Consider the following 14,695-nt stretch of genomic DNA (forward strand, 5'->3'; position numbering starts at 1 on the left):
TCATAAATATGCACACACTCTTATGCTCGTAACATACAAACGTCATACAGACAATGATCATAATTCTAGATAACACATATAAATAAAATATGGATTCTGTTTCCAAAGAATTTTAACACAAACACAGAAGGTAAGAGGTTACTAGTATAATATACAACAACCTTTAATACAGCATACTATAACAAATTTTAACAGAATGTATCTGTGCCTGTGGGGGTCTAAAATAAATTAATTCTTATGGAAGAGCTAGTAACATTTCCATAGATAACTAAGTGGATTAACAAAATTCTTTAGGTAAGGGATTATTCAACTATAATCTTAGTGCCCAGGATAGGAAGACTACAAATTGAAGGACATTCTGGGCTATATATTGAGTCTTAAGCCATCCTAAACTACATAGTGATGATATTGCTTCAAATTTTGATACATAGAAAATAGAACACGCCCTTTTGGCTCTCCGGTCGGCACCATGGCGATTGGCCAGAACAAGTGCCTCATGAAAGGTGGCAAGAAGGGAGCTAAGAAGAAAGTGGTTGATCCATTTTCTAAGAAAGACTGGTATGATGTGAAAGCACCAGCAATGTTCAACATTAGGAACATCGGAAAAACACTAGTCACAAGGACTCAAGGAACCAAAATTGCATCTGATGGCCTCAAGGGTCACGTGTTTGAAGTGAGCCTTGCCGATCTCCAGAATGATGAAGTTGCATTTAGAAAATTCAAGCTAATTACTGAGGACGTTCGGGGCAAAAACTGTCTGACTAACTTCCATGGCATGAATCTTACCTGGGACAAAATGTGCTCCATGGCCAAAAAGTGGCAGACCATGATTGAAGCTCATGTTGATGTCAAGATGACCCATGGGTATTTGCTCCAACTTTTCTGTGTTGGTTTCACTAAGAAATGCAACAACCAGATAAGAAAGACATCCTATGCACAGCACCAGCAAGTCCGCCAGATCCAGAAGAAGATGATGGAAACCATGACCCGAGAAGTGCAGACAAATGACTTGAAGGAAGTAGTTAATAAACTGATTCCAGACAGCATTGGGAAAGACATAGAAAAGACTTGCCAGTCCATTTATCCTCTTCATGATGTCTTTGTTAGAAAAGTAAAAATGTTGAAGAAACCCAAGTTTGAGTTGGGAAAGCTCATGGAGCTCCATGGAGAAGGTGGCAGTTCTGGGAAAACAACTGGAGACGAGACAGGGGCTAAGGTTGACCGAGCGGACGGGTATGAACCACCAGTCCAAGAATTGGTCTAAAACCCAGATTTTTTTTTAAAGATTTATTTATTTATTTATTATATGTAAATACACTGTAGCTATCTTCCGACACACCAGAAGAGGGCGTCAGATCTCATGATGGGTAGTTGTGAGCCACCATGTGGTTGCTGGGATTTGAACTTAGGACCTTCAGAAGAGCAGTCAGTGCTCTTAACCACTGAGCTATCTCTCCAGCCCCTCTTTTTTTTTTAAAGATTTATTTATTTATTTATTTATTTATTTATTTATTTATTTAATGTGTATGAGTATACTGTAGCTGTACAGATGGCCAGTCGCTCCGGCCCTGCTCACTCTGGCATAATACACTGTAGCTGTCTTCAGATGCACCAGAAGAGGGCATCAGATCTCATTATGGGTGGTTGTGAGCCACCATGTGGTTGCTGGGATCCGAACTCAGGACCTTCGGAAGAGCAGTCAGTGCCCTTACCCGCTGAGCCATCTTGCCAGCCCTAAAACCCAGATTTTTAATAGTGACAAATAAAAAGCCCTATTTGTGAAAAAAAAAAATAGAATACAAGGACTAGTGTAGAAGAATTTTAATCCAGTGATGGAACTGCTCTGATCACATCCAAAGATCTTCTAAGACTATGTGATCCTGCTGGAAAGTAGACATGTCACATACCTCTAATCCTTCTGGTAGGAATACATATATGCCCTTAGTACACACCTTTAATCTCAATGACATCTAGTTGAGGGGCAGACAAAGTGATGAATCAGAGAGAAATTTGACAAAACGAGTCAGAGATAGGATACACCCAAGTCTCATGAGAACAGACAGGAAAGAAAGCAGTGCAGAGAGAGAAAGAGAGAGGAGGAGGTTTTACCAGGACAGTTTTACAAAGACAAGTTGCAGGTGAAGACATAGTGATCCAGAGAAAGAAAAGGAGCCAGAAGATTAGAACAGATTGCCAGCACTAGTTTGAGGTCAAGAGCAGAACAATTCAGTTAGAAGTCAAGAGACACCAGATTGAATCAGTCAGCTTGAAGAAGTGTTTGGACCAGAAAAGCTGAGTTGAACTGGCTGGCCAGAGTGCAGAAAAAGCTAGAAATGGTGAACTTATTCTGCAGTAAGCTTCTGAGACTATTACATCTGGTGAGTGAAAGTTATACTTGCAGACTGATGAGTTTTATATAAGCAAAATAATCTTCAGTAGGAAAGAATAAGAACACTGAAGCAACAACATTCCTTGGATAGTCCATTTAGCTTCCAGCAAGCAGGTGTCCTGGGAAGCATTGGGAATGAAGAAGGACTCGGGCACTGATCTTCTGACACACTTAAGCAGTATAGAAAGTGATGAGAGGAGATGCTCTAGCATAGGGATCAGAGGCTACTACGTCACAGCAAAGCCCTGCTGCATAGTTGTTCATAGATACAAGGACATAAACACATATGAATAGCAACAGATAAAATAAGGGATTTCATAAGTTAGACTTAATTTTTTAAAACAATGGGTCAAAGAGGGACCAAACTTAAAAGTATGAGAAAGTCCCTATTTGGAAAGGCTATATGTAGAGCAAGCAAACGAAAATGAAAATGACAAACCAAATTTCAACCTATTGTTTTCACAGGAAAAAGAGATTCAACAACAATAGAATAAGAATAAAAAGTGAAATGGTAACAGTGGTTTCAATGTCTTCTCTAGAATACTGGTTGGGAGAGAAATTGAGTTACTACAATTCATTACAGTAAAAAAATGTTTTCTTGGCAAAATTGTATCAGTTTGGAGCAATCCTGATGAAGTTCTCCATGCTGGTATTCTCTATCACCATAGAGGTGATTATATGTAACTTTACCTCAGTCAGACAGTGATGACAGAGCAAAGAAATAACTCCACACAGCTAAGCTTAGTGCGCCAGTGGGTGTCCTGGGCTACTTATAGGAGCAAGGATGAAAGGGCTCACATGCTCACAGGTGACTCAAAGGCCATTGCATCACTGAAATATGCATCCAAAACTGCTTGATGACTCATAAAAGCTGCATTTCTGGAGCTTTTTATTCAAATTGCAGGCAGATCCACTGAAAAATATCTTCTTTCATGGCAATTCTTTGCTGGTTATATAACCTTGAAGAGGAACATTATGAATCCCATAACTTGCTGAGCTTCCTCTGTCTTCTATGTTTTCTGTGCCTGTTAATTTTATTTCAACTTTCCAAGTTTTATGAGCCTCTCTCAACTTAGAAAAAACAGGCATGGCATATTAGTTTTGTTTGTTTGTTTGTTTTTCTCAATGCAGAATCACCACTGCCTAGCCTGAACAATGAACCCAACAGACTTAACAACCTAGATGGTCTCTGGTGGACTTTCTCATTTCATGTTGCTTGACCTATTCAGCAGTTACTGAATACTCCCTGAGAAGCAAAGCTCTATTGGGAGTTGTATCAAGAACTATCAACACTATCATGAACTAGTGCTTGACCTGAGAGCTTACATGGTTTCAGGACTCAGTGGGAAACCTTTCAGTCGGGCTTTGGTGTCCAAAGAGGTACACGAGGATTCTAAGGCCACTTCCTGTTCCTCCATGCTTCAGTGTGATCAGAGTGGAATATCCTTTCTAGTTCCAGGCCTAGGACTCCAAGTATGAAATAGGGTTTCAGAAGTGATTTGTTGCTGTTACTTTTTCCCCTAGCCTTCCTCTCTTTTTAATGAACTGGAAAGTATTTCCAACCATCTTTAGCACTCTGGAAGTATTAGAAACTGTACATCAAATTATTCCCATCCATGGACAGGAAAATCTTAGAATATTATTTCCTTTTTAGCAGCTAAGTTAGTATTCAGGAGTTGCATAATCCCCCACACATTTAGAAATCATGATTGTAGCATTGCATTTTATCAGTTAAAAGCAATTACATGGGCTAGGAGAGATGGCTCAGTCAGTAAAGGGATTGCTATGCAAGCATGGGGACCTCAGTTTAGATCCCTAGCATCTACAAAACACTCCCCCGTGCTTTAAAAACAATCAAGTGAACAACAATCAAGGAAGGTGGTATCAACCTCTGGCCTGCATACAGGCACATTGATATATGCACACACCCACAAAACACAGGTACACACATACATACACATACACAAGCAGTTGTATTGTTGTAATGATAAAAGTAAAAATAATATTTGTTTCATCTTTCCACATATTTGAAAAACACACACTTTCCTTCTTGGCTACTGAAATCTAGTTTTTGAACCTAAAAGAAGGTAAAGTCCCTCTCCTCAGACATTGGGGCAGCAATGAAAGAACCTTCATCCCAGGATGTTGTAGACAAGGCCTGAGCTACATGTCTGTCATAACGGAGAAAATGCCACTGACTTTGAGTTCCTCTTGGATTACCAATGTAAAAACAGATTTTAAGTTCTACTAAAGGCACTTGCTAACTGTTTTCACATAAAGGAAGGTCCTCGCAACATAAACATCCTAAGTGCATTCTGGTCTCTGTAAGAAGACTGGCCATAGATTACGGAATGGCGAGAGTAGATCAGGCCCTAGCCCTTGCTTCAAAGATCGCCTTTCTCCCCGGTACCTCAGGTCCATCCTCGTTATCACCCACTGTCCCCACAAATCCCAATTCAATCATTTCATACATATCCACTGCAATACTTCTTTGGAAAAAGGTTTCACACCAAAGGGAAAGGACGGATCCTCATCTGTTCCCCGCATCTTGCTGTTGCGCGTGTGAAACGATGGGCGGTGCAGCCAAGACACAGACTGAGTTCAGAGGAGGACAGGAGAGCCAGCCTGGGACATCGAGACCATAGACTGTACTTAAAGGATCTCACGAACAGCACAGCAATGGAACAAACCTCCCCTTTTCTGTTCTCCTTAGTAAATTGCCACATCATAGTTCTTTGAGAGGCCAGAACATGCCCTTTATTAATCTCATTACCAAGACTGAATCCCTTCAGAGCAAGACTCAAATCCCACCCGGCTCTGACACAATAGAATTCTCAGAAGCAAAAACTTCTCCAGCAAAGAGCAATAAATCAGAGCACAGCAGTTCCTCTCCGAGTCTTCTCCAGTAAATGTCATCTTTTCCAGGCAAATGGGAGTAGGCAGCGAAAAGGAAAGGAGCTCGGGTTTCCCTGTGATGTGATTACTACCTTGGGGGAGGGAGAAGAGGGAAGATGGAGAGAAAATCCGACCCTACCTTGGAGGTTTTTTTTTTTTTTTTTTTTTTTATAAAGCTGGTATTTTGGCAGTTTGTCTACAAGTGCTTTCTGAATGCCAAGTCCACTGCAGAATCCAGCCAGAAACAGAGACCTCCGGTGCCTCGTGATAAGCCACTGTTACACCCGCTCTGCTTTTCAATAGTGTCAGGTGAATAGAACCTCTCGCTGCAACCTAAGAACTGGAGAGCAGCCACTGCTGCAAAGGCAACCAAACACTGGCCACCACTGTGCTGCACCCGCCAGGCAGAGGGAGGAGGAGGCCCGGCTTTCTTCTCTGTACAGAAAGATCTTGCCACTCTGCCCCCTTTCTCAACCTTTCTTTTCCTGTTGTGTAGTTTCTTCGGGTTTATCAGTCAGTGGGCCAATGTCGTCCATCACACGCCACACTTCTGCTCAGGCAGTTTCACCCTTGGGGTTTTTCAAAAGTAGAAAAGCTTGCCGTCTTTATTTGTCACTTTCAGCTTTGCAAAAACGATGAAGCCACTAGCCTTGGGAGTCCAACAAAAAGACTTATGTTAGGTCATGTTTTGGGATAATGGATTTAACCTCTATGAACTTTGGCTTCCTCATTTGTAAAATGAAGATGGTTATACTTGCTTTACTGCACCTTGTTAGGGAAAAATAAGAGCACACAGGCGTTTTTACAGTAAATATGGGGTGCAGCTGTCTGCACAGCAGGTGTGCAAAGCCATGGATCTTATTTTATCCAGGGGTGTACCCTTTCCTGCTATCCAGCTCTTTAGGTAACGGTCCTTTATTCATTTGAGCTGCTCCCTGATTCATCAGGAGTCAATATAAACCTCTTTATCTCTAGAAAAAAGAATGTTTCGAACATCACCAAATTCAGTTCTTCTTGTATCACATAATGTTAGAACATTATGTGAGTCAACTTCAGACCTTCTTTGAAACAAAAATGCCCAAACGAATCAACTTAAAATGAGGAAAAAAAAATGTTTTGCTCATAGTTTCAGAACTTTCAGCTTATGCACACGGTTGGTCATTGCCTGAGGTAAGAGTGTGTGTCAGGGACATCCTCACCTTATGGCCACCAGGAAACAAAAAGGTGATAGAGAAAGGACCAACGCTCCAATATCTCTCTTATCGAACTCCTTAAAAATTTTCACAATCACCTGGCTTCAAGAATTTGAATTAATGGCAAGAAATTAAATAATAAGATAGAAAAGGGGCAAAAAAGACAAGTATAATTATATTTGAGGTCATTTTACTACATTGCCAGATAATACCATTTAAAGTTACACACACATACACATACAATGTATCTGAAACACACACAGATTTAGATGGTCACCCAGGTCTTCATTTAATCAGCCTCTAAAAACTGAGTCCTCAGCTGAGTTGAATGCTTTATCTTTTTCTTTTTTATTTATTTATTTATTTATTTATTTATTTTAGGTTTTTTGAGACAGGGTCTCTCTGTGTATCCCTGGCTGCCCTGGAACTCACTCTGTAGACCAGGCTGGCCTTGAACTCAGAAATCCTCCTGCCTCTGCCTCCCAAGTGCTGGGATTAAAGGCGTGCGCCACCACTGCCCGGCTCTTTTTCTTTTTTAAAGGTAACCATATGTTCTATCGATGCTATATGCTATCTGTGAAGGGATTAAGGTCCGGGGATTATGAAGTCACTTTCGGGGTCCTGATGCTTCTGTGACATGTTCATTATAAGCATAAATCACACTTACTTCCCTCTGACCTGCAGGGAGCCTGGTCCACAGCCACTAGGAAGGCAGGGCTTGAGCTGAAGGAGGTCTCAGTGAGCATCCCTGCCTGGGGCATCTCCATCACCTTTGCATGCTTCCTTCCAGGCAACTTCCCATGAGCACCAAGTCAACGTTCTTTTCTAGAGTAATAATTCTGGGGAAACTAGTTCATCTTAAGGAGGAGATGAGACCAAGAGGTTTTTTTTTTTTTTTCCTCTTTTTATTTTTCTTCCAGCCAATCCCAGAGAGGAGGTTTGGGATAAACTTGGTTGAGTTTATAATCCTCTTATATCAACAAACAGCAACCCAAACTGTCAGTAGCTGACTTTGCACAGCAGGTTCAAAACCAGAAACCAAAATAAACTGCCAGCAGGAACGGCTCAGTGCAAAGGAGAGGGTCCACTGCATTCTTCCATGTCGTGTACCCAGCCCCCTTCCGCATTTCCCTCCCAGAGATCATTCCACAGGGAAGGATCAGTTCCTCTGCCCTGCCCCACACAAGTGCCCTTTGAATGCATCTGTAGTTTATAAGGTTCCTCAGTCAGATTGGATGTGGCAGGAATGGACTTTGGAGGGATCAAACCAGGAGACAAGGATGGGAGCCTGTGAATTCTCTCCCAGTCTAACTTTTTCCCCCAGAGGGTGGCTCGTAGAGAGCTATGAGTCCAGGGAATATCAGAGCAAGAGCTTGAACACACTTAAAATTCAGCTGAAACTCAAAACCATTGGCAGCTGACAAGAAAAGCAAAAAGGAGGCTGCCAGGAGCTGGGAGAGAGAATGAAGCAGGACTGGGTCTTTGAGGTCTTACTGGGCAGCCCTTCTGCCTTGGTGCTAAGACATACAGTACCAAGCACCTGTTCTACCCCATGGAGGAGATGTCTTACTACCCACTCACTTAGCAGACACAATGCTGCAGGTACAGCAACTCTCACTCTGTCTATTGAGTGAGGGCCCTGAGAAACAAGTCTGAGTTTGGTCATTTAGTGGTAAAGAAAAGGAGCTGGGACTGTAACCCTGGCCTATCTGTCTGCCATGCTGGCATCCTTGCTCTGTGCAGAGCACCATGCTGGCAACTTAGATCTGTCCTCTGGTTGAAGAATCTAAGGTCTGCTTCTGTTCCCCTGCCACCATTTGCCTTTAAGCCAGTGTGTAAGAGGAAAGGGGTGTAAACTGAGGGAATATGGACTCTCTGCTTCTCCCAGGGGCACAGATTTGTTTTATTTCTAAAGGTGAGACAAGGTATTATAAAACAAAACAAAACAAAACAAAACAAACAACAAAACAACCCGAAGAGGGTTATTTGGCAATGCTAGTTATACATCTGCCCCAAGACTCCCAGGCCTACAAGAGGCTTATTCAATTTCATCTTTGATAGTTTTGTTTTCCTTTCTCCTGTCCATAGTTTTCTTATCGAGGTTTCTTGGTGTTACCACTGTATCCAACTTAAGTTTTTAAACATTATACAATGTAGTTGTTGAGGCACCTAGGAGTGGGGATGCTTGGTGAGGGAAGAAATCAGAAGGCTACACAGACAGAACTTCCTTGGCACTGTTTTTTCAATTTGATAATGGACAGACAGGGCTCCCAAAACACAAATAATCCAATTTTTTATTTTGGCAGAATTGCTGGGTAAGTGCTTTACCAGGAACAGGGGTCTGATGAGGGAGGCTCTAAAGGAGGTGATGAAGAAGACTTCAGAAGAGATAAGAACCTAGGAGAAGCCCATTGTCTTCTGCTAATGGGATTTATGTTGTACATTTCAAACTTACTCATCAGCAGTAATATCTCCCATGTTCTCAACAGTAATCACCATATTATCGGAGCTCCACTCAGACTGCTGTTTCTTTTGTAACAAAAATGCGCTGTCTTCAAGGCTAAGTATAAAAGCAGTGATGACGGGGCCTGGAGAAATGGTTTAGTAGTAAAAAGCATAGATTGTTCGTGTGGAGAACTTGGTTCCCAGCATGCACATCACATGGTTCAAAACTACCTATAACGTCAGCCTCAGAGGGTTCCAACTCTGGCCTCTCTTGGTACATACACTCAGATGCAGACACACACACATATACACTTAAGCATAAAATAATTCTTTAAAATATAGTGATAGTGGTGGCCCTCATTTATATTCTAGACTCTATGCTTTAAAAGGTGATGACCAACAGTAATTTATAATTTGATACACATACATACCTAAGACAAGAGCATATCTAACAGATGATACGTACAGACGTTAATGTGTGCATTAGTACATCAGTTGTACCACCTTATAGTTTTAAGGCAGATGTGATTGTCTAATTTTACAGTTGACTAAAACCTGAAGCACAAGAAATTTAGCTTGCCCAAGGTTATAAGCCTAAAAACGAATAGATACTCCTAACAAAGCTAGGCTTCAGAGAGGCAAAGCAAGCTACTGAAGACCACACAGTGAGAATCAAGGGAAAGACTTTAAAACCAACTTCAAACCGTAGACCATCAGCATCTACACTGGAAGCCACGAGCCCTCCCTAAGAATTTACAATACTGAGGCTAATGAAGCATTTCCTATCTTGGTATACACCAAAAAGCATTTGATGGTTACTTGGGCCACATGCAAAAGGCAGTTCCCGGCCCCTTTGACCCCACCTCCATGCCTGAGAGCTGAAAGGTCAATATTTTGGCTCACCCGAAATCAATCCTGCTTGGAACAATCTCCTTGAGAAGAATGTTCCAGGCATGAAAATGAGAAGGGAACTGAGATCCTGCCCCACCAGCTTCTCTCTGCCTCCCTCCCATTACCGTGTTCATTCCTTTGTTGTGAGTTTCAGTGGCCCCCAGAGTAAGAAGAAACGTGTCAAGTAAAGTCAGGTTCGATAGTCAAAACAAACAACACCATGGCCTGCCACCTGTAAGATTCCAGTTTCAACTTTCGTGTTCCACATAAACAGAAGAATCACTATTAAAATGGAAGCATGAAGGAGCCATGGGCTCATTGCTGCTACTTTTTGCCTAAATGACAGTAGAAAATATTCCCCTTGCTCCAGGCCCGAATGAACATCCATCCCTGCCTTATGTCATGTCTCAGGGTGCTGGTCCTGGGTGCTTCTCCCAGGGGAAGCTGTGAGCTGTCCACTTGGGGCTGTTTTTGTTTTTGCCAGATCACATATCAAGGTCAGGTGTACCCTGCCAAAAGGGCACACTGTGTGACTGATAGCCAGTTTTCCCTAGTTTTTTTTCCAGCTAGTTTTTTTTTTTTTCCAAATGTTTCTTTAGTGCTGCCTAGCAACCGCACCAGGAATAGCAGCTCTGCTCCGTTCCTGTTTTATGTAAGGGTGGGCAGTCCTAGGGCACTCGGGGTGCAGTGCGTTTTGACTCCTGGGCATGAGGGGGCACCTTCCCAAAGCTCCGTTTGCACATATGAGGGTACCTGGACACCTCCTCTTTCTCTGGCTGCCTTTTCCCCTCGGTGGCTGGGCAGTGATAGATGCTCCGAACGCCAGACGCCATGTATGTGTGTTGTCAAACCAGGATTAGTTTGTTATTGCTCCTTTAAGTAGGTTAAGCTTTTTTAAGCAGAAGTGATTAAGATTATGACTAGACAGTGAATGAAAGAAATTATGGGCTAATGAGGGTAATGTAGATACTCTCAAATAGATAGATAATAAGTTTTCCTTTATTGGTATGGAAAAACGGTGGGGGGAAGATGGCAATTAGAGATGGATAGACTCACAGCTTCAGGCACTGATACTTGGTAGGAATCGGCAAACACCAGATACTAATATAGCTTTAACATCATTTGGGGAGCTGTTTCTCTTTTTGGGTTTTTGTTTGTTTGTTTTTTGTTTGTTTTGTTTTGTTTTAAGTTTCATCCACTGCTCCTTGGTTCCCTAAAGTTTTGGCAGTAGCTAATCTCAAAATAGTAAAACCACACTTTCTGTCAGAGCCAATGTGGTGATATTTTCATACCAACATTCTGATCTCAGGTGGGTAGGTGTAAATAAGGACTTAGAAGGCAAGAAACCGGCGTGGGAAAAGCAAGGCAATCTCGCAGGTCACGATGGCCCTTTTTTGTGAGCCTTCACATTCACTGTTCTGCCCATCTGTCTTCTCCCAGTCTTCCTCTTTGCTTTTATCAGCTCTCACCGACCTACTCCTGAAGACATCATGGGACCCCTGGCCAGACTTACTTCTGGCTGTCGCTCCTGCTCTTCCACCCTTCCCACCACTGTCAGATTGACAGCTGTAAAAGGCCAGGCCATTCATGTCATTCCTCTGCCTAAATTCCTTCTCAAGCCCCAGAAACTCCACCTTAAGGAGTGTCTTTTTAAATAATAGCCACGAGGGTTTTCAAATCAGCATTGCTTATTGACTGCTAATGCATCAAATGGCTATTATCAGTGGGAGTGGTTAAATAAACCATGGTTCAGCCACCTAGTTGGAAAATATGGAACTGTGGGAAAGAGTGAGATAGATCTAAATGTGTGCAGTATGCTGATATGGAACAACCTCAGATAGGAAGCAGAATTTAGACTCTGTGCTTGCTCCTGTGTGGCAGCACAGGGTAAAGAAGGGAGATGCATACACAAAGGATATCTGTGCCTTGGCTCAGGAAGTTAGGAGTTGTGATTCTTCTGGGGACAGAAGATAGGGAACTTAAGCACTCTGACGACTTCTCTATCACATATTCTTTATGGATTTTTAAAACCATATGCTAATAAGAAAAGCTGATTAAAAGCCAAAACCCTTCATTTAATGGATGGAATTACAGCCATCTAACAAAAACATTTATTTCCTTGCCCCAACTTTCTTTTGATGTCCTCTCCTTTGACTAGGTGTCATTGGCTGACATATGGCTACACAAGTGATTCACACATGTACATACACAAACGACTACATGTTGCAGAATGTAGCACCATCTATTACAAAGTTTTCTGAGGCTTACATGGGATAAAACACATGCGTTTTTTGTGGTGATGTTAACAAGGAACTCTCCAGCAAAAACTTTTGACTTGCTATTGTTATTTTGTCAGAAGGTACTTCCTCTCTACAAAAGTAAAAGCCCCTTCTCTGCCTGGTCACAGCCACTTACTCTATAAGGCTGAACTCACATACCACCCTCTAAGCTCTGAGCATTTTGTTTATGCCTTTGTAGAATGTTTTTCATATTCTTTCATAATTAATTCTACAGCAGTCTGCTTCTAGCCCTCTCTTATAGGGTGTCTGGAGAAAGGATTGTCATATACATCTTTTTTCTAGGGTCTCATCCAGTTTGCACTAATAGAGAATTTAGTGTAAAAAAAAAAAAATTAGTGTGCACACAGCACCAGCAGCCAGAGTCAGCAGCAGCCAAGAGTTCTCTTGCAATGAATCTGCTAATGGTTTCCCCACTGCATGACACCAGAGGAGCCTTCTGGGAAATGAGGATTAGCGTTCTTGCCAAGGCTGCCCCCAAGGTGATCTAAGCGCTTCACACCATTTTGGTTGTCAAGCCTCACTGTTCGCAGCTCATCCTTCTTTGGCAGAATACTGGGCCAGCTTTTAGTACTTAGCAGTATAGATTGTGACCTAATGCTTGGCCAGTGTCTAATTTAAAAGATCGACTGTGCATTAAAAGCCTTAGAAGACTTTTTAAAAAGAGAATTGAATAAACCATTACAAGAGAAATATCTCAGATTATTATTGTTTTGGATTTGAGTCTCTAATATCAACACAACTGTATACTCAATTGTCCTCAGTGTTCACGTGGGAAATAACGTATGACTCAGAAATGTAAAACAAACTCTGGAGTTTAATCATGTGAAAGGAAAAGGTTATTTAGACTGCGTCCACCACAGATAATGTACCATCAGAATCATCTACAGGCACTTATTTAAGACTAAGGTCCTTACGTAAGCACCACCAAGTCCGCCTAACTTAAAATCTCAGGCACCAAGGAGCCAGTCTACATTTTGACAGAGCACCCTCATGATCCGTACGCAACTGATTTACATTAGCAATCATCAATTTCAGCTTTAATAAAAAAGAGTAGAAAATTCAACAATTTTATAAAATGACAAGTTTCAGCAAATGACCAGCTACCTACCATTCTCGAGCTAGGGATTTATATCAGTGGTTGTTCTAAGTATCTTGTGTAATGCTATGCTTGCAAAGAAGTCAAGGACAGAGCATAGTTTAGACAACTACAGAGAGTTGAATTGTGGTTAACTATTGATTGATTCTCTTTCTTCTTAGGTTCTACAGTGAGTTTGCCAATTCTAATCAAAGCAACACCCTTCTAGGCCCCAGGCTTGATTGGGAAAACTAGGCCCCTAGTTTGTCTCAGAGCTCAAATACCACAGAACAAAACACTGAGAATGAATCAAAATCACATTGCACACACTTACTCTGCACTTTAAATGACTCCTTCCTTCGGAGAAAAGCTCTCACCCTTTCCAGTCCAGCTTTTCACTAAACATCTGACACAGAGACAATGCACAAAAGCTACATACTCCACTCACCTGTTTGTTTTCATCTGGTGTAGGCAAGGTAGCTAATTCCAGTTTGGGAACCATCATGCATTATGAATGACTATACATAATAAGTGCCATTCTCTGCAAAGCTCTAGAGAGCTTGAGAGTCTAGAGATGAGAATTTGTTCTCAGGCTAGCAGCAAGGTTTAGATCCACTTTACCCTTTCTTTGGTAAATGACCCTAATTAAGCAAACCATTTTTCTTTCTTTACATAAGCAGTTTCCTTATCTACAAAGTTAGAATGAGAACTTCAACTTGAGTCTTTTAAAAATATTTTTTTTTTTTTTAAAAAAAATCACTTGGTCTGGACCTGGTAGTACAGGCCTTTAATCCCAGCACTTGGGATAGGGGCAAAGTTAGGCAGATCTCTGAGTTCTAGGCCAGCCTGGTCTACAGAGGTAGTTCCAGGACAGCCATGGAAACATAGAGAAATCCTGCCTCAAAAAAACAAATCATTTAGATTGTACATAGTAGTTAATAATATGTAATTAGTCTAACTGTGAAGAGGCATGTATTGATTTCTACCATGTAGTATAAATGAATTATGTTGCTATTAGAAATTCTAAGAATGAATTATAAATCATGTTTATGCTACAATCTAAGGTACTCAAAGATGAAAACTGAAATGTACAAACTGGAATAATAATATTTATATTTTGCAAATTACATCATGAGTCAGTATGTAATCAATTTCTAAAGTCCGGGTATTATTAAGAAATGCAAGAAAACAAAGGAAGAAATAATGCACAAACCAAAGAAACAATCTGCTAAGATCTCATTGAATATTATTGAGACACATGTGAAAGACTACCTTTATTGATTCAACAAATGTCTGAATGTCTATTATAAGCGTTCACTTTTTGGGGCTCCAGATACAGCCATAAGCAAGACAAAAAAGGGATAGGGAGCCTCTGCTTTTCTGGCAGAGAAAAAAAAGAGAATAAATACGTATTCAAAACAGGTAGTTTGGGAGATTTCACCTCACACCAGTCAGATTGGATAGGATAAAAAACTCAGGTGACAGCAGATGCTGGAGAGGTTGTGGA

General features: G+C 41.3%; 1 pseudogene; it reads left to right on the forward strand.

Annotated features, from left to right (window-relative positions):
• The first annotated feature begins 469 nt into the window (after nucleotides 1-469).
• On the forward strand, nucleotides 470-1,268 carry LOC116081901 (annotated as a pseudogene).
• The last annotated feature ends 13,427 nt before the right edge of the window (nucleotides 1,269-14,695 follow it).

Source organism: Mastomys coucha, unplaced genomic scaffold (genome assembly GCF_008632895.1).
Source record: "Mastomys coucha isolate ucsf_1 unplaced genomic scaffold, UCSF_Mcou_1 pScaffold7, whole genome shotgun sequence".
Classification (NCBI taxonomy): domain Eukaryota; kingdom Metazoa; phylum Chordata; class Mammalia; order Rodentia; family Muridae; genus Mastomys; species Mastomys coucha.